Raw genomic sequence first — 24,240 nt, forward strand, 5'->3', positions numbered from 1 at the left:
CCCTTCCGTAAGAAATGTATACTGGTGTTACCGAGAAAGGCCAATTGTGTTCAAGTAAGGCCTGCATTATTATTTTTGCAAACGCTATATTCCCCTGTGGTGTGCTTTGGGGTTGCAAGCTTACTGTTATGGGCCATGAGACTTAGTAAAAAGATGTCCCTGCAGTAGCTACGTAAAGTCTTTTTATGCATGGTTACAGCATTATATGCTTTTTTATCGCTTCCTTAAATGCCTACTTTAGGGGATATTTTTATATTAGTCATTTATTTTTATGGCATTCTAATTGCTGTATTTGTATCCATGAATTTATATGTGCTGTATAACTTTTTATTATGTGTTTTATTTCAATTTGATTAAGTGATTAAGTGTAGTATATACAATATGTGTATGCTGGGGTTTTTCGTAATGGATATGTGCACTGTCCCTTTCTCATTAATGCTTAATAAAGTTTTAATATGTTTTAGTTATTTGATTTTATGGCTTTTAGTGGCCGAATAAAGTATTTTTGATTTGCCTTGACTTTAATATGTACCAGTTCTTCTGGTAAGGGAGAAAAATGCAAGGGAAGAGGAGTATCATGAGGTATTCCAGGAAACGTCTGGCACATTTAAGGGTTTCACTCACAAAATAAGAGTGATGGCTGATGCACGACCTGTGGCCCATAATATTAGAAGGGTGCCTTTAGCCAGGCATGCCAAGTTAAAGAAGGAGTTGCATAAACTATGTGAACAAGCAGTCATTAAACCCATTGAATGTTCACACTAGGGGGCAGATTTATGATAACTGGCGCATCCCCAGGGATGCGCCAGTTATTTTGCGCCGCTGCTCCGCCACCCATGGAGCGCCGCATTTACAATGCGGCGCACCATGGGGCAAAAACGGCACCGATGCGTGACGCATCTGTGCCGTTAAGGTGGCGCATTGCTGGAGTTACGTCGCAAGCGCGACACAGCTCCAGCAAGGCTCGGCGGTGCCCCATCTTTACAATGCTGCGTCAAGACCTACGCCTGCTTCAAGCAGGCGCAGGGTTTTGACGCAGCATTGGCCTGAAAGTGACTGAGTGAAATCTTATAGATTTCACTCAGCCACTTTTGCGAGGCGCACGTGCCCCAGAACGCCCACCCTGCGCCGGAACGCCCACAAGTGGCGCAGGGCTTTACAACGTGACGCATCTGCCTACCTGCAACACGTTGTAAATGGGTCGTAGGGATGCGCCACGTTTACGCCGCAGTTGCGTGACGCAAACGTGGCGCATTCCCAACATAAATCTGCCCCTTAGGGGCAGATTTATGAGTTCTGGCGCATCTCTGCAAATCAGCAGGGATGCGCCAGAACTGATGCGTCACACAATTCCCTCCTTGGGGCACCACAGATGCGCCGCATTTACAATGCGGCGCACCATGGTGCAAGGAAGGGCAGATGCGTGACGCATCTTGTGGTGTACGGGCGGTGCATTGCTCGTGTAGCGTCGCAAGTGCGATGCAACTCCTGCAATGTACAGAGGCCACCCATACATAACGTGGTGCGTCACTCCTTACGCCTGCTTCAAGCAGGTGTAAGGATTTGACCCAGCAGCGTCGTAAAACTAACTCTAAAACTAACTCAGTGAAATCTTGTAGATTTCACTGCGTCAGTTTTACGGGGCTTTCCTACGTGGGAACGCCCACCCTGCGACAGAACGCCCACATGAAACCTGACGCAGGTTTCATGTGGCGCAGGGCTTTACAACGTGACGCATCTGCCTAGATGCGCCAAGTTGTAAATAGGTCGCAGGGATGTTCCACGTTTCCGCGCCGTTGAGTGACGCAACGGCGGCATAAACGTGGCGCAAGTCCGACATAAATCTGTCCCTCAGTATCTTAGCATGCAATTCTAATGGATTTGTTCTCACATGTGTAGACTTACATGCACTCAAGTAATCAAATGTAGATTGATTGGCACCCTCTACCTAACATCACACAGATGTTGTCCACCTTGAAACGGGGCAATATTTTTAGCTTAGTTGATATGACTTCGGAGTCTCATAGAATTAATCTGCATCCAAGTTCCTGTCATCTAACATTACTTATAACTCCTAAAGGTCTATACAGATTCAACTGCATGCCATTTGGGTTGGTGTCAGCCTCCACCATATTTATTTTTCTTTAAATATATATATTTTCTTTTTTATAGAGGCATTTAGTACATTACAAATATTGTACCAATAACAATTTCAAACATTAAAGTCGTCATCTAATTCAGGACATAAAAAATAGCAGTAGTTCTACTTAGAGGGACCATTGTGTACAGAACATCAAAGTAAGAAACAAGCATTTGCAATGCAATAGGTCTCGCATTTATGCAATTTCAAGCTATTTGTATTGTAAATGATAATGCCTTATATTTATGTTTTAAAAGCGAAAAAAAGGCATTGCCATTTGCAATGTCAATAGCTCAAATGCATAAATGTGAGACCTAGTGCATTGCAATGCACTAGGTCTCCCAATTGCAGGATTTTGAGCTATTGGCATTGTAAATGACAATGCCTTTTATTTATGTGTTTAAAAAAACAGCAATAATAAAAGGTATTGTCATTTACAAAACCAATAGGTCATTGATTAGAAAATGTGAGACCTATTTGGTTGTAAATGCTTGTTTTTCCTTTCATTGGCCTTGCGGTACATTAGGTAAAGCTGAAACTGAGAGCGCGCTGTCACTGAAGTGGGCGCCGCACTTAGCATTAAAGTTTTTAAAAAAGCTGGACCAGAGAGCGCAGTGTCCCTGCAGTAGGCTCTGCGCTCAGCTTTTAAAGTAAAAAAAAAAACTGAAACAGAAAGCGCAGTGTCCTCTGATGCAACATCTATCTGGACTTAAGGATAATGCATTAACCCCTCACAAAAGGCATGGCCTAGGTTCTGACAGCTATGTTTTGCATAAATCGGTTTCTAAAAAGATGTTTTGAACAGAACAACTTTACTTTTTACCAACTGCTGCCAATTTCTTGCTCTACCTTCCAACTTCACAACCTTATTTTTGAATGTTGTTGAAAATTCACCTGTCTCTTCTGCTTGAGATTTTGGAGAATGTTTTACTTTTTTAAAAATGTGTTTATGCTGATGCTGATTACGGTTTGTTTTTAACGCCCGTTGCAGTATGGCACCTATTTTTCAAATAATGTTGAGTCTAGATAGAAGATGATAATAAATAGCATATTTTGGTTATAGTGAAGTGATGGCATCTGCCGATGGCATAATGCTGACAACTATGTAGGGCAATATGTTGAAGCAGTTGCATGTTGAGGAGTTGTGAATGCAACAGCAGCGTAGCTTCAGAAACCCGTGGCGCTGGAAGTCTTCTTGTGTATGTGAAATGCTGCCAGCCTTCCCTCCATGACATATGCCCAGAGGTGACGGCTCCACGCTGTTCTTTCTTAATGAATCGGCTCTTGTACTGTATGCGTGCCTATCAGTTGTAGTGTACTGCTCTTGTGCCCGTGCGGTGCAGTGTAGGAATGGGTGTTTGGTGTCAGGGTTGGCTGAAAAAGCGCACATTGAAGTTTTAATAATGTCCAACACTTTGGCCATGGCATATTGAAGAGACTGAGAAAATCTGAATCGGGGGAAACCCCCACCCAAAAAGACCAGAGTCTTCCATTTCCGATGCTATGGTCTGTGAAACCTGAGACTGTACATGGAAAGAGAGGAAGATAAGGAGCTGTGTCCATGAAAGCGACCAAGGGCGGCACGGAGAAAGAGCGCAGATCTTTCATTTTTTTTAAAGTAATTTGATGACGCTGTACTTGTACTAAAGTTAAAGGTATCAGCAATTGTTATTATAATTTGTTATGTTTGCGGACTTTAATGATTTTGTATTCATTAGGTTTCATGGCATCAAGCCGGGGCACTTCTATTAATGTATTTAAGTTATCACTGCGAGGAGCGCAGTGCAGAAACGCAGGTACACCACTTTGGTCCAATTCAACTAGGTAAACAGAAGCTCCTGAGGTCAGCGGACTTTACACACGGAGACTGCACTGCAGCAAGCAAGTTGTCTCCTGCTTTGGGCCCCAGGGGGAGGAGGGCATGGCAAGTGTGCTCGTTGTGTGCTTGACAACGTAGGAAACAAAGGGAGGCTTACTCATTCACAGAGAGCAGAGGAAGCGTGGCAGCCGTGAAGCGGGCACTGTGCTGAGCAAAAGAAATGAAACAATACACTCGTGGGAATTGCTTGTACAAAATTAAACAAGATTCGCGCTAGCATGCTAGGTTTTGCTCGTCTGCTTTTACTTTCTACGCGTTTCTATTTTCTGATTTATTTATTTATTTCTGTTAACTCGGGTGACCCTATCGTCAGGAAAGGCACTGATAGATTTGCAGCACCGCCAATAACAGAGGAGCTTCGTGTAAAAACGTGTTAAACTAACGACCAATAGCGGTGGCGGTGGGTTAAATCTGCATTGGCATCAAGGTGTTAAGCTGCAGATAGCTTTGAGCCAGGATTACACTCGAACAAAAGGAGTGCTGATGGCCCTTTAAATTGCCCCTTTACTTTTGGGCCCAAGCTGGAAGAGAATATTAAACAGTGAACCGTACTGCCGAGAGTGCTGCTCCCTAGTGTACTCTCCTTCCTGTTTGCCAAGCGACGCCTCGCGGCCCCCGCTCCGCGGGTGCCGCTCGCAGGCTGAGGACTCTGCTTGCTACCTTTCCCTGGGCCTTCCTAAGTGCAAGGAGCACCAACGCGATCTGTGCGAGGCTGCATCTGGACCCCAAGGCGTGAGGCGGGACTGCGAGGACCAGCGTGCAGCGTGGCGCTGATCGGCCGCAGCTGGTCCTCTTCCCGCCCCTCCACCCGTCAAAAACATCGCGGTGTGTGAGCTGGCCGGTTACCTCCAGTGAACCGTACTGCCGAGAGTGCTGCTCCCTAGTGTACTCTCCTTCCTGTTTGCCAAGCGACGCCTCGCGGCCCCCGCTCCGCGGGAGCCGCTCGCAGGCTAAGGACTCTGCTTGCTACCTTTCCCTGGACCTTCCTAAGTGCAAGGAGCACCAACGCGATCTGTGCGAGGCTGCATCTGGACCCCAAGGCGTGAGGCGGGACTGCGAGGACCGGCGTGCAGCGCGGCGCTGATCGGCCGCAGCTGGTCCTCTTCCCGCCCCTCCACCCGTCAAAAACATCGCGGTGTGTGAGCTGGCCGGGTACCTCCAGTGAACCGTACTGCCGAGAGTGCTGCTCCCTAGTGTACTCTCCTTCCTGTTTGCCAAGCGACGCCTCGCGGCCCCCGCTCCGCGGGAGCCGCTCGCAGGCTGAGGACTCTGCTTGCTACCTTTCCCTGGACCTTCCTAAGTGCAAGGAGCACCAACGCGATCTGTGCGAGGCTGCATCTGGACCCCAAGGCGTGAGGCGGGACTGCGAGGACCAGCGTGCAGCGCGGCGCTGATCGGCCGCAGCTGGTCCTCTTCCCGCCCCCTCCACCAGATCTTTCTACATAATCTGTGACAGGGACGCGCACGCGGGATGCGCGCGGGGCAACGGCCGGGACGAAGACCGGGCAAAGAGCGGGCCGTTTAAGGCCGTTCAAGGATGGCAGAGGACGGCCCAGGCCCTGAACCCCTGTATCTTCGCCCTGAAACCACCGCCAAGGTAGGCTGAACTGTCATTTCATCGCTTACCCTTCTGAGGCCCCATTTGGCATCTGGTCCAGTCTTACAGATGCCAACTATGCGTCACAAAACTAGAAGTTGTACTAAAAAAGCCATGGGGGTAACTCAAGTGACCGGCCCTATTGATCTTTTCATCTCACGGGTAAATGAGACAATTGATAAGAGCATTGTATTGTTGGAGAAAAGAGTCTCCTTGGACCTTATGAATGCCAAGCGCTCTTCCCTGGGCTCCCTTGCAAACGCAAACTCACCCTCCCAACAAGCCCTGAACAACTGCTCCCTACCCCTACCCTTGTCCACCATTGGCACAGTCACAGTACCGAGTGCTGTCGATTTGTCAGTTGCTCGTTCGGACACGGATCCGTCCTTTGTGGATCTGGAGGCGACCCCAGACCTAGAAGCCTGTCAGACACCTGAAGAGACGGAGCCGGGCCTGGATGGGCAAACTGTTAAGTCAACGGCCTCCGTGCCTAGCGACTCTGGGGGTAAGGTTATTATTACACCAATAAAGGCAGCGTCCAAGACTAAGCCTAAGGAAAAACCTAAAGCCAAAGCCAGGAACCACAACTTGGTATCACCCACTCCACACCTGGCGTCAGGTATCCCCTGCTGGGTCGAAAATATGGTTACAGACCTTAAGCAGGACCTTGAGGCCACAATAGCTGTACAAATAAAACCTTTGATCTCCAAACTTGACAGACTCACGTCGCTTATCAATACGAAATGGCCAAATAAGATGAATGAGCCTGGGTCTGTCCAGCTACAAGGGACTAAAGAATCACTCCCTAACCCTCAACCCTCTGTCAAGTTCCCTAAAAATGCACCTAATAAGGCGAAAACACCCTCATCCACCAAGGACCCACCTGTATTACACCTGTCCCATTCAGGGAATAACTCCGCCCAACCCCCACTCCCATCCACCCCAAAGGTGGTGAGTGCTGCTTCGACCTTGCAGCAACCAGCTGCTGGTAACAAATCTACCATCTCCCAAGCGAAGGATTCCACAGGGAAACTTACGAACCCTTCAGTTTCTAACTCTACAAACAACTCTGAAGCCCCTAAGCCTAAGCAGGCACGTTACAAATCAATCAGCCTGCCACCAGAAGTCTCTCCTTTTGTGGTTGTGCTGACTGCCGTTCCCCCACTGAAGGAGGGTGTCAAAGAAACCTTTGTAGAGCTAAGAAACAAATGCGCCCAGTGGCTCCAATTACACAGACCCTTACCCAATAATGTGAGTGGGGAAATTCTCACTGTGCGTAGAGGGGACTGGGTGGGTAGGAGCAAGAAAACAATACCAGGGGATGTAATTACAGTCAATTTTAGGGATATAGGGGCAGCGAGTTTCATTTGCAATACACCTAACAGTGGCCCTGCCACTCAAATTAAACCACTCCCCTTGTCTTATTTCCTCCCTAACCAGCCAAGACCCAATTCTCATCGGCCTACTTTTTCAAACAATAGAGGGCCTGTATATCCCCTGCAACACGCCACTAAACACTGGCACCAGCCACCAAACTTCCCATCCTTATTCCCGCAACATGCTGGCCTCCAGTGGCAACAACCTTTCCACCCTCTACCACCCTCATATCAACCGGCTCAGCAGTGGCAGCAATTCCTTCAGCCTCCACTACCTGCCAACCATCAGTGGCAACAGCCATGGCAGGACCTGCCTTCTTCCTTTGACCCTCCATATTCACAGTTCGCACACCCTAATAGGTACTGTGTACTAGACGAGGTAGATTGACTTACCCCTATGGGAGGTCTAGACACTTATTCCCCTCCCATCATTAACGTCTTGGAGGGCGTATTGACAGCTACATCCCTCCCCACATGCCCTGTGGTGTCACCACCTACACTGCATCCCAATACACCAACTAGGGACAGTGTAGACCCACTTAATTCCCAAACATCTGACATTCTAGATGGTGATCTAACACATGGTGAGCTAAAAATCCTTAGCTGGAATCTTGCAGGGATTTCTAGGAAATTAGGCCTCCCGGAGTGGAATGCCTTGGTTGACGCCCACAAGATCTGTATATTCCAAGAGACATGGGCCACTGAACCACTGCATCGTGTCGGGTTTGTCACCTTCTTTACACCAGCCGTAAAACCCAAGGCAGGGAAGGGGCGGCCATCAGGGGGGCTTATTATCTGGGTAAGCATTTTGCTTAACTGCCGGATAACTACAAAGAAGGCAGGAACCCCAGATATCCTTGGTATCTCCTTATTGGGCCCACGTGGGGGAATATCTGCTGATCTCTACAATGTTTATGTTAGAGGATCCAAAAATGGGTGCATTTCACCAACAGTAACGGAGCTCGAGGCCCAACTGGGGGAGCATAGTGGTCTTGGTCATACTATAATATCAGGGGACTTCAACTGCACATACGAGCCACTCCCCCTAGAAGGGATACCTGACTTAGGAGAAGAGGATAGTAGGTGGGGCATTCCCACCCTCTCTATCCCACCCATCAAGCGCTGGACTCGTAGTGCAATACATCTAAATGCACTCACCTTAGAGTTCGGATTAAGAGCAGCAAATGGCCGTACACGTTCTGATCTGCTGGGTGCCCCTACTTTCAACAGAGTTGGTCACTCAACAAGGATCGACTATATTCTGCTGGATAGGGGACTCTGGAGTTTGGTTATCGATATGGTTGTTACTCCTACCATAGAGAGTGATCACAACTCACTTTCTCTAACTTTAAAAAATTCTTGGTCCACTGAAGTGTCGTCAGCCCCATTGAGTTGCCCACAGGAGATTACTGTCTCCTCTTGTGGTAGGCGCCTTAAGTGGAGCAAGATTATGTGTAACACTGACAAACTATCCACCATAGATGAAGTGGTCAAAGGCACGCAAGATGAAATTGGCTCCATTGACTTAACTAAGGCAGCAGACAAGGTTACTACTATCTTTGAAGCAGCCATAAAAACCATAGGGGACCTTTTTTGGGCGCAAGGGTCTGTAGGGAAACCTAAACCCTTATCTAAACCTAAAGGCAGGCATGACTGGTACTCGGCAACATGCAGGAAGGCCAAATCATGCTTAATAGAGGCAGTTAAAGGGAAGTCCCCTCAATCAATTCAAACAGCCAGAAGTGAACATAAAAAGGCCCTGCGGCTAGCTAAAAGGGAGTGGGAAGATGCCTACTGGCTAACCCTTAAGCAAGCAAGTATGAAAAAAGACTCCAAATGCTTTTGGGACACTATAAGGGCACGTAATAGACCAGATAGTGACCTTATAACTTGTAACATCCCGGGTCAGGCGTGGGAGGCTCACTTTTCCAAACTTTACTCCTGTCAAAACGGACCTAATGAGAGAGGGCTTGTTTTATCCTCTCCTTACACTAACTATATGCTTTGCCCCAGCGACTCTGATTTTACACTAAAGGAAGTGGAATATGCAATAAGCTCTATTATTCCACAAAAAGCTGCTGGACCAGATGGCATTCCTGGGGATCTGCTAAAATCTGATAGTGCCAAATGGGGTAAATTGATCCACTCCCTCCTTGTTGCCATCTGTAGGGGTGCCCCCATTCCCTTATCATGGAAGGGGGCGGAGGTGGTCCCCATCCATAAGAAAGGTCCAAGGGATGATCCATCTAACTATAGGCCGATCAGCTTGCTAGATATCAGCCAAAAAGTTGTCGGTAAAGTTCTCTTACCCAGAATCCTCAACTGGGTAGAAGAAAACAAAATCCTTACCGACTTCCAGGCTGGTTTCAGAGTAGGTACTGGAACGATTGAGCAAGCATTTAGGCTCATGATGGTTTACTGGAAGGTTGTAGTGTTAGGCAAGGGCAGTCTTTATCTCGCATTTATCGATTTAAAGACTGCCTTTGACCTTGTCCCTAGGGACTTGTTGTGGAAGGTTCTGGCTGACATGGGGCTGCCACACTACCTACTATCCCTATTGGTTAGGCTACACCAGGACAGCTTTGCCCAAGTTAGGTGGGGCCCTGGAGGGGAGAAAACGGGCAGTATTCCGGTCGAGAGAGGGGTCCGCCAGGGATGTGTTCTGGCTCCCACCCTTTTCTCTCTGTACATCAATGGGGTGGTCGAGCATCTTCTCAAATTTCCATCTGACGAACCATCCCTGGCGGGTGAACGTATACCGACCCTCCTCTTCGCGGATGATACGCTTTTAATCTCCAAAACCCCAATGGGACTCCAGCGACTCTTGGACAATTTCCAATCATTTTGTACCGATCGAGGCCTGGTAATAAATACCAACAAAACAAAGTACCTGGTCCTCAATCCTCCAAAACAGCATGTGCGTTCCCCTACCCTAAACACTGAGCTCTTGGAAAGGGTAAAAGTTTTTGATTACCTTGGGATACGCCTTTCAGACAAAATGGATTGGACGCCTCATTTGGACAAAATGCTGCTGAGCCATAAAAGGATCACAGGTGCCCTTCTAAGGGAGCAACGTTCCAGCTCAACAAAACCAATAGGAACAGTCCTTGAGATCTACGCAGCTAAAGGTGTCAGCTCTGCCCTTTATGGAGCGGAACTTTGGGGCTTTTCATCTACCGAAGCTCTGCAAAGATCTGAGAACAATTTCTGCAGACAAATAATGTCCCTTCCACAAAGCACCCCTTTACTTCCTTTATTTATGGACCTTGGCTGTACCCAGATTGGCGAAATCACGAAATTTCGTCCGCTACTATTATGGGCCCGCATTTGGCGGGTAGAAGAACTCAGCGGATATGCCAGAGGCCTTAAAGAAATTATGGCATCATCGAACTGGGACAAAATCAAATGGCTAAAAGACATGAAAATTCTACTGACCAAGTTGGGCCTACTTGAATCGTGGCTAAGTAGAACCTCACCCCCTAAGCAAACGCTCAAAAAGCTCTACCGGGACTGGATTTGCTCCCAAAGACATTCCAGCACGTCTCTTGGCAAGCTAACAGAGGACTTCCTGATGTTTAAAGACTGTCCCAGGCGGGAACCTTATCTGGACACAATTGGGAAACCCTTTGCCCGGGCCTTGTATTTTAGATTTAGAACGGGTACTTTGCCACTGAACACCTTTACCAAAAGATGGAAATCCTGTATAGGCAAAACCAATTTATGTCCATCGTGCCTTGCCAACCCAGAGACATTAGCGCATTTTCTGTTTGTCTGCAACGAATATGCTAATCCAAGAAGGGTGTGGCTGAAAAACCTATGCCGACAGCTGGGAACTAGGAGCCATGATGTGGCAATCAGGATACTTGTTTCGGACAGTTATGTACCCTATGCCTGTGCCCTAGCCAAATTTTTATCTTGGGCTTGGGCTATCCGAGCCAAAAAGCTAAAACAATCTGTTTAATTCTTTTTTTAGAAAAAAAGACTCTAGTAATGCTTTAATTTTCCACTTCTTTTACGCAATGCTGAGCAAATAATTCCTGAAACTATTGCTTGGACCAGAGATTCAGAATTCCTCTTTTTAAAAAGTAAAACTCAAATTGTAATTTTTTTTTATACATTTATTGTTCTGCTTTTATGCTAATGAATTTTTATCGAAATAAAGCTTTTTGACTTGACTTGAAATTAAACAAGTAGGGAAAAAGTGAATCAACCTCAAACACAGTGCCTAAAGTATACAACAAGAAAGCGTGGCTGCCGTGTATATACAAGTAATGTGAACAGCACACCATTAAGCGGGTACCGGGAATCACAAGCAGGAAATAAACCAACTAGTCACTAAGGGAAGAACTAACCAGCTACAGCATAAGTACGTTGTAGTTTGTCGGTGCTGCTTGGCAAAACCGGAAATTATGCATCAGGACAAGTAATCAATAAGGAGCCAGTAAAAAATAAGGTGTGGAGGAGTGAACCAATCCCAAGCAGCAGGCGGGATTACACTCAATACAGTGTTTACACCAGGTCTTGCGACAGCGCATGTGCTGTCTACACGTGACCTAAAAATCACCTGTTAGTCCTTCTCTCCCAGATATTTTTCTCCCACCCTAGGGTAGCCCTCAGAACTTAATGCTCTTATACCTATTGTCTGTATCTCCCCCATATTTCTGAGGGTAGTACAACGTTTGTTTAAGGGCCCAGAAGGAGTTATCACATTCTAAGAGGATGTTCTAGTGTTTGGCAAGGATCAAAAACAACATCATTGGAGGGTGCGTCACATTCTGTCCATCTTGAAAGAAAGCGAGGTAACACTCGAAGCGAAGAAGGGCAAATTCAACTCTCTCAGCATTAATTATTTACGATACAAGTTATTGGCAAATGGTGCAGAACCCAAGTCAAATTTATTAAAGGCAATTGATGATTTTAGACCTCCAGAAAATAAGGATCAATTACGATTTTTCTTGGGCCTTATTGCATTTTACACTAGGTGCCTCCCCAAGTGCACTGAAAAAACATACAATATGAGGAATCTACTGAAAAAGAATAGGAGATGTTTATTGAGCATGGAGTACAATCAAAAGTTCGAAATCATTAAAAAGGAGATCATGCATGTTAAACCTTTGAAATCATTTGACAGTTAAGATGGAAAGCATAATCATGGCAGATGCTAGCCAGAAGGGGTTAGGTGCTGTCCTTATGCAACTTAGAGATGGCATAGATGAATTGGTTTCTTTTGCCTCTAGGGGGGCTGAGTCATTGTAATCTGTCATTGCTAGAGGGAGGCATGTTAGTGGGGTATCGTTCATTTTAAAATGTATTTATGAGGCACATCATTCACTGAGAATTGATCACAAGCCCTTGGTACAACTTTTTACTACCAAAGTGAAGTGATGAGTCCAGGTAGATTGAATAAGGTTTTTATTCAATATAAATCATAGAATAAGGAATACAACAGGTGAGTGCTAGGAGAGCAGCATACAGTCCAAAGGCTCTGCTCTAACTGAACAACAGAACACAGAATACCATAACATACATTCTGTAGCTCTGACCTCATATACATTAAAGAGACACAACACCAACATAATAATACAACATCATAACACTTCCCCCCTCCTTATAACAAAAAAAGAAAGAAATAGCAATAAGGGAACAAGAAAAGGAAGGAAGAGGGAAACAAAGAAAGAAGAAATGAAAGGAAACAAAACAATTTCTAAAATGTTCTAAGATAGTGAATCACATCACAAAATAAAATCATTACATGACAAATTCCGTAAGCCAACCAGGTAAAACTCAAATTCTCTTTCCATGTGAAGAATTGACTATATTAGAATCACATTGCATTAGAACTGCCATCACCTATCCCTTCCCCCCCCTTACAGGAAGAAAGGTCATTAGAATCAGAATCACTAATCAATTCTGAATTATTTACAGTATCAGTGGCCAACTGAGACTGTAAACAACTATTTTCAAACTGATCTTCAATCCATTCAAAATCATCTTGACTGTTGAATTCTGGAGAGCTCATATTCTCATTTTGTACTAGATTATTAGCAATGGGCCAGATGTAGGACAGCAAATACCGGTCGGTAACGGCCGATTTCGCCCGTTACCGACCGGTATTTGCTGTTTGACATGTAGGGGGTCTTATAGTTACAGAATTGGTATATTTACCAATTCGGTAAATTTACAGATTCTGTAAAATACCGAATCTGTAAATTTACCGAATCGGTAAATACAGATGTAGGTGGCACTTTAAACAGTGCCACAGGCCCTTACCGATTTGTTATTTACCACCAAATACTATTTGGTGGTAAATAACGAATACCTGTGTACATGCACATCTGTGCATGTACACCTGTGCCATGTGGCACACAGACATGCCCTAAGGGCATGCATGTGTGTCACATGGCACACAAGCCTGAATCAGGGGTGCAACAGGGTGTCAAAGTGACACCCTGTCCCCCTTGCAAAATCAGTAATTTTACCGAATCGGCATTTACCGATTCGGTAATTGACATTGATTCCTATGGGCCTCAAGGCCCATAGGAATCAATGACAAATACCGAATCGGTAAATACCGATTCGGTAATTACCGAATCATACAGATTTAGTAAAAATTACCGATTTTTTACCAACATCTGATTTACCGAATCTAGAAAACCGAATCGGTAAAATTCAGTATTCTAGAGTCGGTAAATCTGATTTACCTACATTGGGCCCAATATTCTTAAGATTCCATACTCTTCCATCTGAAAGTCTCACTGAATTCCTCAAAATCTCTGCCACTTGTTTAGGTGACTCATATCGACTCTCACCTTTGGATACCTTAAAAGGTTTTCTAACACGTACCCAGTCACCTACTTTAACCTCCACATCTTTGATGCCATGATGTTGGTCATAAAATTCCTTGTTCTTTGCATGAACACACACCAAATCATTCTTCACTTTGGCAGGAGACCATTGTGTAACCTTGCCATCAAAAAGCCAACCAGGGTTGAACTTGCACCTAGGCAATCTCCACCTCATCATGACGAATGGAAATAACCCTGTACTGGTTTGGGATGTTACTCTATATGACCAAACAGCCTTTTGCACCTGCACTTTCCACTCCAATCCCTTGTTAACAGATGCCCGGATAACACCTTTTACTACCCTGTTAAATCTCTCTACTGTGCCATTGCCACTTGGATTATATAAGGCTGACGTTTTATGTCTGACAGCACATTTTTCAAAATAATCCTTTGCCATATTAGAAAAAAACCGTACTCCATTATCCGTTAAGACACTGGAAGGTAAACCTTCCATAATGAAAATTTTGTCCAGAAACTTGAGAACCGTAGATGTGTCAACTTTGTCAAGAAACGTGACAATTGGCCACTTAGTAAATAAATCAATGGCCACTAACCCATACTCCTTAAGTTCACCAATGGGTCCAATGATATCCACTGCCACAGTTTCCCAAGGAAGATCTGGAATTAACCCTTCACTCATAGAAGGTTTTAAAGTTCTAAGAGTTTTATCTGCAGAATTACAAACTTCACACTGTCTTACAAAATTTTCAACATCCATGTCTACTCCTGGCCACCAGAACATGCCTTTCACTAATGACTTGTTCCTTGCTATCCCAAAATGCCCCTCAAGACACAACTGCAGCACTTCCATCCTCAAAGAAACAGGGAAACAATTCTATCACCCCTCAACAGCACATTTTTTTTCAAGAGATAACTCCATGCGGACTTCCCAAAATGCATTTATTCCGTCCTTGACCAGATTTGTCCTAGGCCATCCTTTACAAATGTAATCCATCACATCCTTCAAAATGTGATCCTTCGCTTGCTCTTCCATCCATTTTTCCTTAGTAATAGCAGGCGCACCTACATCATGTACCAAAGCAATCGTATAGTCACCCCAAGGATCATCAACACACTCTTCTAAAGGTGAAGGCAATCTAGATAAACAATCTGCAATGAGGTTTTCTCTTCCAGGTAAATACACCATTTTGTAAATATACTCCTTCATGCGCATAGATAGACTAGCCAGCCTTGCTGAAGCTGCAGAGATACCATCACTAGAAAGAATCCTAACTAAAGGCCGATGGTCGGTGCAAATAATTACAGGTTTACCCCACACAAAGGCACTGAAGTGCTCCAAAGACCATGCGCAAGCTAACGCTTCTCTCTCTATAATAGGATACCTTACTTCAGCAGGAGATAGGGCTCTGGAAGCAAACAAGATTATCTTTTCTTTACTATCCAACCCTTTCTGTGATAAAACCGCTCCAACACCCTTATCACTAGCGTCTGTAGTCAAAAAACACTCTTCATTAGGATCAAAACTTGCCAATGCATTCACATTTTGTAAGTCAATTTTAATCTGACCGAACTCATCTTCGCATGCCTTACTCCCTTCAAACTTTGTATTCTTTTTGAGCAGAGAGCGAATGGTATGTACCTTAGATGCAAAATTCTTAATAAACTTCGCACAGTATTCCACCATGCCGATAAACGCTCTTACTTCTTCTCTAGAGGTAGGTGCTGATGACTTCACAATATTTTCCACCAATGCAGGTTTAGGCCTGACCCCTTCCTCACTAATAACATGACCCAAATAAGACACAGTTCTTTGACCAAACTTGCACTTGGATAATTCTACTGTTAATCCCGCTGACTGCAAGGTACTCAACACAAGTTCCAATCTAGAATCATGCACATCTTTATTCTCAGCCGCAACCAAAATATCATCCTGAAAGAAAAAAACCATGTCCATATCACCAAACAATCTATGCATAAGACGCTGGAAGACAGCCGCGGCTGACGCCAACCCAAACGTCATACTCCTAAATTGGTAGCAACCAAAAGGCGTGATAAATGCCGTAAATCTCCTAGACTCGGGTTCCAATTCTACCTGGTGGTATGCGGCAGAAAGGTCGATAGTAGAAAACCATGTAAAACCTCTCAAAGAAGATAGCATTGAAATATTAATTGGTAACGGAAACTTCTCCACAATAATATTATTGTTCAAGTGGCGCAAGTCGATGCACAAACAGATTTTGCCGTTAGATTTCCTCCCGACTACAATCAGAGAAATCCACTCCGATGTTTCTATTTCCTCAATTATACATTTAGAAAGTAAACCCTGTAACTCTCTCTTCACCTCATCCCTTATCAACATTGGAATTGGTCACACTTTATGCATTTTCGGTTCAGCATTCGCTTTCAACACAATCCTGTGTTCAAAGCCTTTTAACATTCCCAACTGCTCACCAAAAAGATTAGGAACATTTTTGCACATTTTATCACTCAATTTGCTGCATTCATCCATAATCAAAACCTTCTCTTTGCTGTTAGGATCCCAAATAATATTTAAATTCTTTTGATCAAACCACCCCAGTACTGATGGTCCTACTTTCGCTATATATAACTTCCCACTAGTCGTTATTCCTTTAAAAACAAAGGTAAGCCATCTAAATCCCAACATCTCAATTCTTTGCCCAGTATAACTCACAGGACAGATGTCTGATTCAGTCAACTTGTGTCCAAGCTTCGCAATAATTTTTTTTTCCACACTTCCTCATTGACAATGGTGTATGGAGACCCTGAATCTGCATACACATTAACTAAAACTCCTCCCAGGGAAATCTCACACACAGGTTTACCCTCCATGGAATCCTCTGTGATATTAATAATGTAACTACCCCTCACATTCTTCACACACATCTCCCCTGGATCCTCTTCTTCCTCCACCCCACACTCTTCATCCCAGATATATTTCACATTTGAACGTCTACAGCACATTTTACTAAAATGACCTATTAGTCCACAAATTCCACATTTCTTCTTCAAGGCAGGACAATTTTCACTAAAGGCCAAATGTGTCCTACTATCACAACGATATCTCCTCTCTTCTACCGCTTTATCTCTATTCTGGAATTTTGTAGATTGATTTGTCCATTTCCCTTGCGCTTGTTGATGAAAACCTTTACTTGGTGGTTGAATTCTACATATGGCTGTAGATGTTTTGACAGTGTCAGATTCTTTTATCAGAGTTGCACACCTCCCCGAGATTTCTGACTCCCTCATAATAGCAACTATATCGTCCAAAGGTGCGTCCCCATTAACCCACAACCTATCTTGCAACGTGGTATTATTGTTGTGCATTACCAGTTGATCTCGTATTAAAACATCGTGTAATCCACCAAATTTACAATCAATCGCCAATTTTTTCAAATCATCAATCCATTAATCTACAGTCTCATCCTTTGTTTCCTCTAAAAGAATTTGTCTCTAATGACTCCAATACAGACCTTAGGGGCAAAATACTTGTCCATATCCTTAATGGCATTTTCAAATACATCCAAATCAGGATCCACTTGCTTACTCATGTGAGAATGTGTCTTTAATCCAATAGGCCCCAAAGAATGCAACAAAATTCTCTTCTTTTGCTCCGCTTTCATCTTTTTACTCTCATCCACAGCTTCGATATAATTAATATAAATGTATAAGAAAACTATATTTCGGTCAAAGACCATAAAAGTGCAGATAAAATACATACAAAGCACAGTAAATAAGACAATAAATATACACAATTCACAATGAAGATAAAATGTTAATTATACAGATAGTTATCAGTTGACGGTCTTGATAAAATAGTGTTCTTATCAAAAGAAAAAAGAGAAAGGGTTAAGCCAGATAAACTTCCAATAACTCTAAACAAAGCTTTTCCTACGGTGCCACTTACCATGTAAGAAGCGGGAGACAGCAAAAACAATAGGTGGTGATGTGTCATACATTAAGACTCTATACGCCTGCATCTGTTGCCTAAAGCCCACGTTTCTGCATAGCAGAATTAGCCAGCATTTTCTTATTGTACCATATGCTGGGCAGAAAAACATGACATGTGCAACATCTTCTCGATTATAATTACATGCTGGGCAGGTTTCATTATCTGTTTGAGCCCATTTTGCAGTAAATGCCCTTGTTGGTAGGCAGCCGTGCCTCAGTTGGGTATATAATTTTCTTGCAAGAGGGGGTTGGACTACATCAAGAAATTCCTCCTGTCGAGGTTCAGATTTTACTAAAAGAAACTCGACAGACAACCTACCCTGGGTTGTCGATCGATGTAGTGCAATTAAGTTTTTCTCCCTCACTAGGGTTAACACTGTGCCCTAGATATACTCGGACAGCTGAGCTCAGGGGTCTCCCATATTTGGGGCAGTCCCATATGCCTAGTAAGGGCCTTGATATGTGACAGCCAAGGAATTCTTTTGTCTTTTATATGCCCCCAGATCTCTGCAAAGTCAGCTCTATAGGATACCAGTTCTGGCACTGACCAGATCCTCCTCCAATAAAGCAGTGGCCGGGCGGCTACCAGTTCTTCTATGGACTCTAGTCCCAAATCCAACCTCAACGGGGTAAGCGGTGTACTTTGTGGCAGGCCCACCAAATTCCTCATAAAGGATTTCTCAACTCTCAAGAGGCTATGTGTATTCTTATGTCCCCAGAGTTCAGCGCCATAAATGGCTGCTGGCCTAGCCTGAAGTCCATAGATTTCTCGGACAGGAGCAACCGGTTTAAATACTGACGTTCTGTGGAGCTTACTGATACCCCCTACTATTTGTGATAGTATGAGGGTAGATTTAGCAATCTGATGGCCCTAGGTGAAATCTTCAGTCAAAGTGATGCCAAGGTAGACAAAGAAATGGTATTCAAGACAGGGTTCGGGCGGGTCTGTCTCTGGGGATTGAAGATCATAAACTTTGTTTTATCCAAGTTAATCTCCAATCCCCACGAGGCACAGAAGGTTACAAACCCATGCAGAACACGCTGGATGCCCGATGATGTTTTGGATAGCAAAAAAAGTGTCATCCGCAAACATCAGAGCGGGCACCCGACCAGTTGCCAACCGGGGAGCGTCATTGTCTCTCACACCATTTAGGGCATCCACAAGGCCGTTGATGAAGAGGCTAAACAGTGTGGGAGCCAAGACGCACCCCTGGCGCACTTCCCTGGATACTGGAAGGCGGGCTGATAGATCCCCGTGTCTCTCGCACCTCACCTGAGCATAGTTGCCAACATGCAATCTAGTTAAGATGTTCAATATATAAGGTGGGAGGCCCAGATCTGCCAGTACTTTCCATAGCTTTTCCCTGGAGACTAAATCAAAGGCGGCTCGCAGGTCCACAAAAGCAAGGTAGAGACTGCCACCCTCCACTCTTGCTGTTTTCCAAAAAAGGATCTGAAGCCGAAAAATGTGGTCGAGGGTTGAGATACCTGATCTAAATCCTGCCTGGAGAGTGGTCAAAATTTGATGTTCCCCCATCCATACCTGGACCTGTCCAATATAATTCTGCCCATCAATTTTTGTGTTGTATCTATAAGGCTAATAGGCCTATAATTTGATGGGGTTAACGGACAGCCCTTTTTGTAAATGGGGACGATCTCAGCTCCCAACCAGGTGTCCGGTAGATAGGGACCACCTGAGGACCGCATTGAATAGGATAACCAGGTATGGTGCCCATACTTTCAGTTGGGATCGGAACAAGTCCCCAGGTAATTTGTCTAGGCCAGGAGCTTTATTTGGGGTTAGCCTCGCTATGGCAGATTCTACCTTCTTTAGGGTGATAGTCTGAGGCATTATGGAGGGTTGGGTCTTAAGGGCTTCCAGGTAATCTACCCGCGACTCCATGCCCAAGGAGTATTTTAAGAAAATACTCCTTCCATTCAATCCATTTGATGTTAGGTTGTGTACCAGAAACCCAAAATGGTTCAGGAGAACTAATCGAGAAATTCTGTTGAGCCATACCTCCACTATGAAAAGAGTCTCCTTCTTCCATACACAATGGACTCTTGCACAATGTTGTTGTTGTTTCTTTTAAAACATGCAGAAAAGAGAAAGCGACAGAAAACAAAAAATATATATATATATATATATATTTAGCTTTCCCCCGACTGTCTCACCTGTTGTACCTAAGCACAAAATGCCAACGACATTTACACTGTAACGATTCTCAACGCTCGTTCTAGCTTGTTCCTAAAATGTCTGTTGTCCGGCGTCTCCTCTGAATAAATAACAAAAAAAAAACAAATATGGCCGCCGGGTCAAAGATCCGTTGCGAGACCCACGTTTAGTCGCGCTGACGTAATACGTTTGGCGCGCAGATCTGTGTCACTGCAAGGAAGAACGAAGCGTCTCTGCTAGAATGCACCGCCCGTACCGAATCCTGCCACTGCTTAGAAAAATGCAGCTGAAGCAAGGATTCAACGGTCGCCAATGCGCACTCCAATTGAGCAGTAAATTAAAAACCAGCCACGCTATGTTCCAACCAAAAACCTATACAAAGTTTTGCTTCTTAAAAAACGTGGGGGGACACTTTACTTTCAAATATCAATGAATCTTCAGGCCTACAGCAACCTATTGAACCATCTCAGCTCCCCCAGCCAGCACAGTACATTGGTACACTGACAGACAACAATAGTAAGGGAAGCACTAGCCCCACAGCTAGTGGCTCACCACAAGTGACATCAACCCCTCAGCGCGACAAAAGCTGCATTACTCAGGACTTTACAACCAATGGGATAAAGCCTGGAATGAAAATTGTGCTAGAAGCAAACCTTATCCAAGTGCACAGGGCAAACAACGCAAAAAACCTGTCTGCAGACAAACTCTACAATAGCTGCACAGATCTCGGGAATACTGCTAATGACAAACCGTGTGAGGAAAATACATTCAGCACGTGCAGCACAACTAATGCACCAACGAACTACGAACCAAAAAGCAACAAAGCACCTTAGCGACCACAAGGAGGCAAACGTAAGCACCGAAAAGGAGCACTGGGCAGAGAATGACCCAACTCTGGGAGGCTTAGCTTCAACTCAAATCATACAAGAGACTGACTATAACAGAACATCGAGGCCTGGGAGGGATACAGCAAACACAGACAGGCCACCAACTTCCCCGTCAGAGGTGATAGAAATATCCTCATATCTGGGAAAGGAAGAGTGGGAAGATCTACTAGCTACATACTGCCAAGATAAAAGCAGAAGTGAGACAAGCGCTAATACACCGATTACAATAAGTGATGGCCCACACGAACAACCGGCCACGAGTGCAGGGGCGTCAGAGAGGGGTCATAAAAGATCCATAACCTCAGAAAATCATGCAGAAACCCCAAAACACACAAAGCACGAAAGCACTTGGCCTAGTCTGCTCAAAACAATACAACTCTTGGTAGAAGCCCTCAACTATCAATCGGATAAAATGGACACCCAATTAACGCTACTGGACACACTGGCTGTACTTGTGGTCGCCATTGACGGGAAGCTGGGCACGCTAAACACGCTTCTTCAAAACAAGCTGGATCAGCCGCAAAATGCAACCAGGTACAACAGAGGTGGATGTGGATGCGGTCCAATCATCGACAAATTGTTGACACTTCCAACAATATTGAGCGACCTGTGTACGTACACAGCTCAAAAGGTCTACCCAGTGCCAACAAACTAACCCCTGCAAAGAAGAAGAGATAGATAACTAAAGGAAAAAGGAAGCGCCGGTAATTAATGAACAAGGAAACTCCAAAACAAGAGCCCCCTCACTGAATACACCCAAAAGCACAGGGGCCAGTGAAATTTGAACTTCAGAACCTACTTTTTCTGAAAACTTGGAGGAAGAAAAAGCACACACAAAATGAATGCTAAACAAAGAAGAGCTAAAAAACGCAAAGGTAGGAAACATAAGATACACTCGAATCGTGAAGGCTTAATGCACCTCTTTGGGAATATTCCAGCCACAGAATAAAGTATAGTTCAATCTTAGGGTGGCACTTGTACATCAGAGACTGAGGGAGGAACTAGTACACCTGAGACCCCAGCAAAGGCAACAGCCCCAACCCAACCAACTGATGAGAAGGGGCATAAAATTAAGAACTTGGAAATACTCGGATATATCACACAAGAAGACTCCGAAGCCGGATTACAAGACTCATGCCTCCAACTCTGCAAGGCCAGCAAAATAATTCTTGAACCCAATTCGAAACGGGCCTCAAAAAGTAGTAGGATGTCTGGCACTAACCTTCCTCAACTTACTGAGCAAGAACATACTTCAGGCAAAAAGTCCGGGTACAACCAGGGACCAAAATATGCAGGGAAGGGCAAAGGGTCATCAGATAGTCAACTATCTACAACTACTCAAGCGATCCCGACCGCACATTTAGAAGAAGAACCAGCTATCACAGTGACAGCGGACCTAACGTGCCACCCCAACTGGCCCAGTGAGAACTACCAACCGGCCAAGCCGCCTGCACCAAATCAGCATTCATCTGGCCGAGAGCTAAGAGTCACTGCAGCTAATATTAATCAGGCCAAACCAACTGCAACACGACTAGTAGAGCATATGCCACCAAGCCAATTTAAAATAGAGAGTGGGTAACAAATGAACAAAGAACCGTAACAGGGGCCACATGGTTTAACCCAGACTACACTTCGCAAGGAAGACATGACATACTCAATAGAGGCAACATCCTACGGCTGCTATCCCATATTCCCTCTCTGAAAGAAGTAAAAAGCTCTGACCTGATATCCATCAAATTTATAGACGAAGATGGCACAGGCAGAGAAAAAACGAAAGCAACTTGGACATCTTTGGCAATCTCTCAGAAAATACAAGCCGAAGCAGAGACCTTTAAAAACTGGGGGATCACAATAAAACCATACTCAAAGCCAAGATACCCAGAAATACTAATCCTGGCGGAAAAGGCGGCAGACCAAGCTATCGTAAATAGCCCCAGAATTTCAGTTCTGAGAGGAGCGGTAGGGCCATTTGGAATAAACAACGACCAACATACGGGCACCTCCGGACGGACCAGAGAGGAAAAAACACGAACAGCTGAATTGTCTGACCTAAGATGGATAGCCAGAACTTTAAATAACAATTGACAAACCGGCCCTAGGACAAGTCAGGGCTTTCATGACCTATTAAGAATATGCTTGTGGAACATCAACGGCTTAGCCTCTAAAATAACCGACTCAGAATTCATGCATTACATTAGAACCTTCGACGTCGTGGCATTTCAAGAGACATGGCTTGCAGATCCCCCGTACCTTCAGGGATTCCTGCGCTTCTACACCGGCGCAAAAAGGACAGCTAAATACGGGCACCTTCAAGGTGGCCTAGCAACTTATGTATCAGTTACAAGCATCCTGACGGCAAAAGAAGTTGGACCATCCTCTACAGCCTCGCTGGCAGTAAACTTTCCCCTGGCGCAATTAAAAATAGGCATCGCTGATACCGACTTCACTCTAATCAACGTCTATGTTCGCCCGAGAAAAAAAAGAAAAGCAGTCAAAGACCTATGCAACTACGTGGAGGAATGCATAAGGGAAAGACCTACAACTAACATCATGCTTACTGGGGACTTCAATCTCAACCTCATGGGCACCACGAAAGAAGATGAGCTCCTAACCCAAAACTCAATTTGGGATATCCCATCACAAGGGAAGTCACAAATATCCAAACAAACAAAACTAGGCAACAAGACCCTAGAAGAACTGGAACATTTCAACATCAGGGCCCTAAATGGAGGGACTTCCGGAGACAACCCTCGGCCTCACCATTTCACTCAGCAAGAAATAGCAGCATCCTAGATTATACTTTCATCTCATTACCATTATTTCAACACATAAGTTCTTATCGAATAGGCAGAAGCGGAGATAGTGATCATTGTCCCCAAGAAACCACTCTTGAAACTGTAAAGCCGAACTTTGAGCCGTCCAAAGAATCAAAAGAGTCAGTCCACACGGTTAACTTAAAAAAAATTAAATACTCAGCAGCAACAGATGAAACCCTAGGTAAAACAGCATTTTGGGACCCCCACTGGATCAAGCGAAACTGCCAAATGGGAACAATTTACAAACACTATGTCTAATTACGCCACAAGACCCAAGCCACCCGCAAAATCAGGCTATGACAGATCGAGCAAATTCACTCAAGAGCGCAAAGAAAAAATCAGAGGCACAAAATCCTCAATTTACCGCACAATGAGAGAACTCCAACAGAAACCAATGGATACAGTAAAGCAGGACCAACTACGGAAATTAAAATCAACATTGAAAAAACTAAAGTGGGAAGCAAATGAATCCTTGGAGGATAATCTTTGGGCAAGACTTCACTCTGACATCAAACGAAACGATGGGGCAAGGTTCTGGAAATCAATAAGCTCGTTCATAAGACCTACACATCATGGGGTCTCATCTAACATCAC

This window comes from Lissotriton vulgaris, chromosome 1_1, assembly GCF_964263255.1.
Source record: "Lissotriton vulgaris chromosome 1_1, aLisVul1.2, whole genome shotgun sequence".
Classification (NCBI taxonomy): Eukaryota; Metazoa; Chordata; class Amphibia; order Caudata; family Salamandridae; genus Lissotriton; species Lissotriton vulgaris.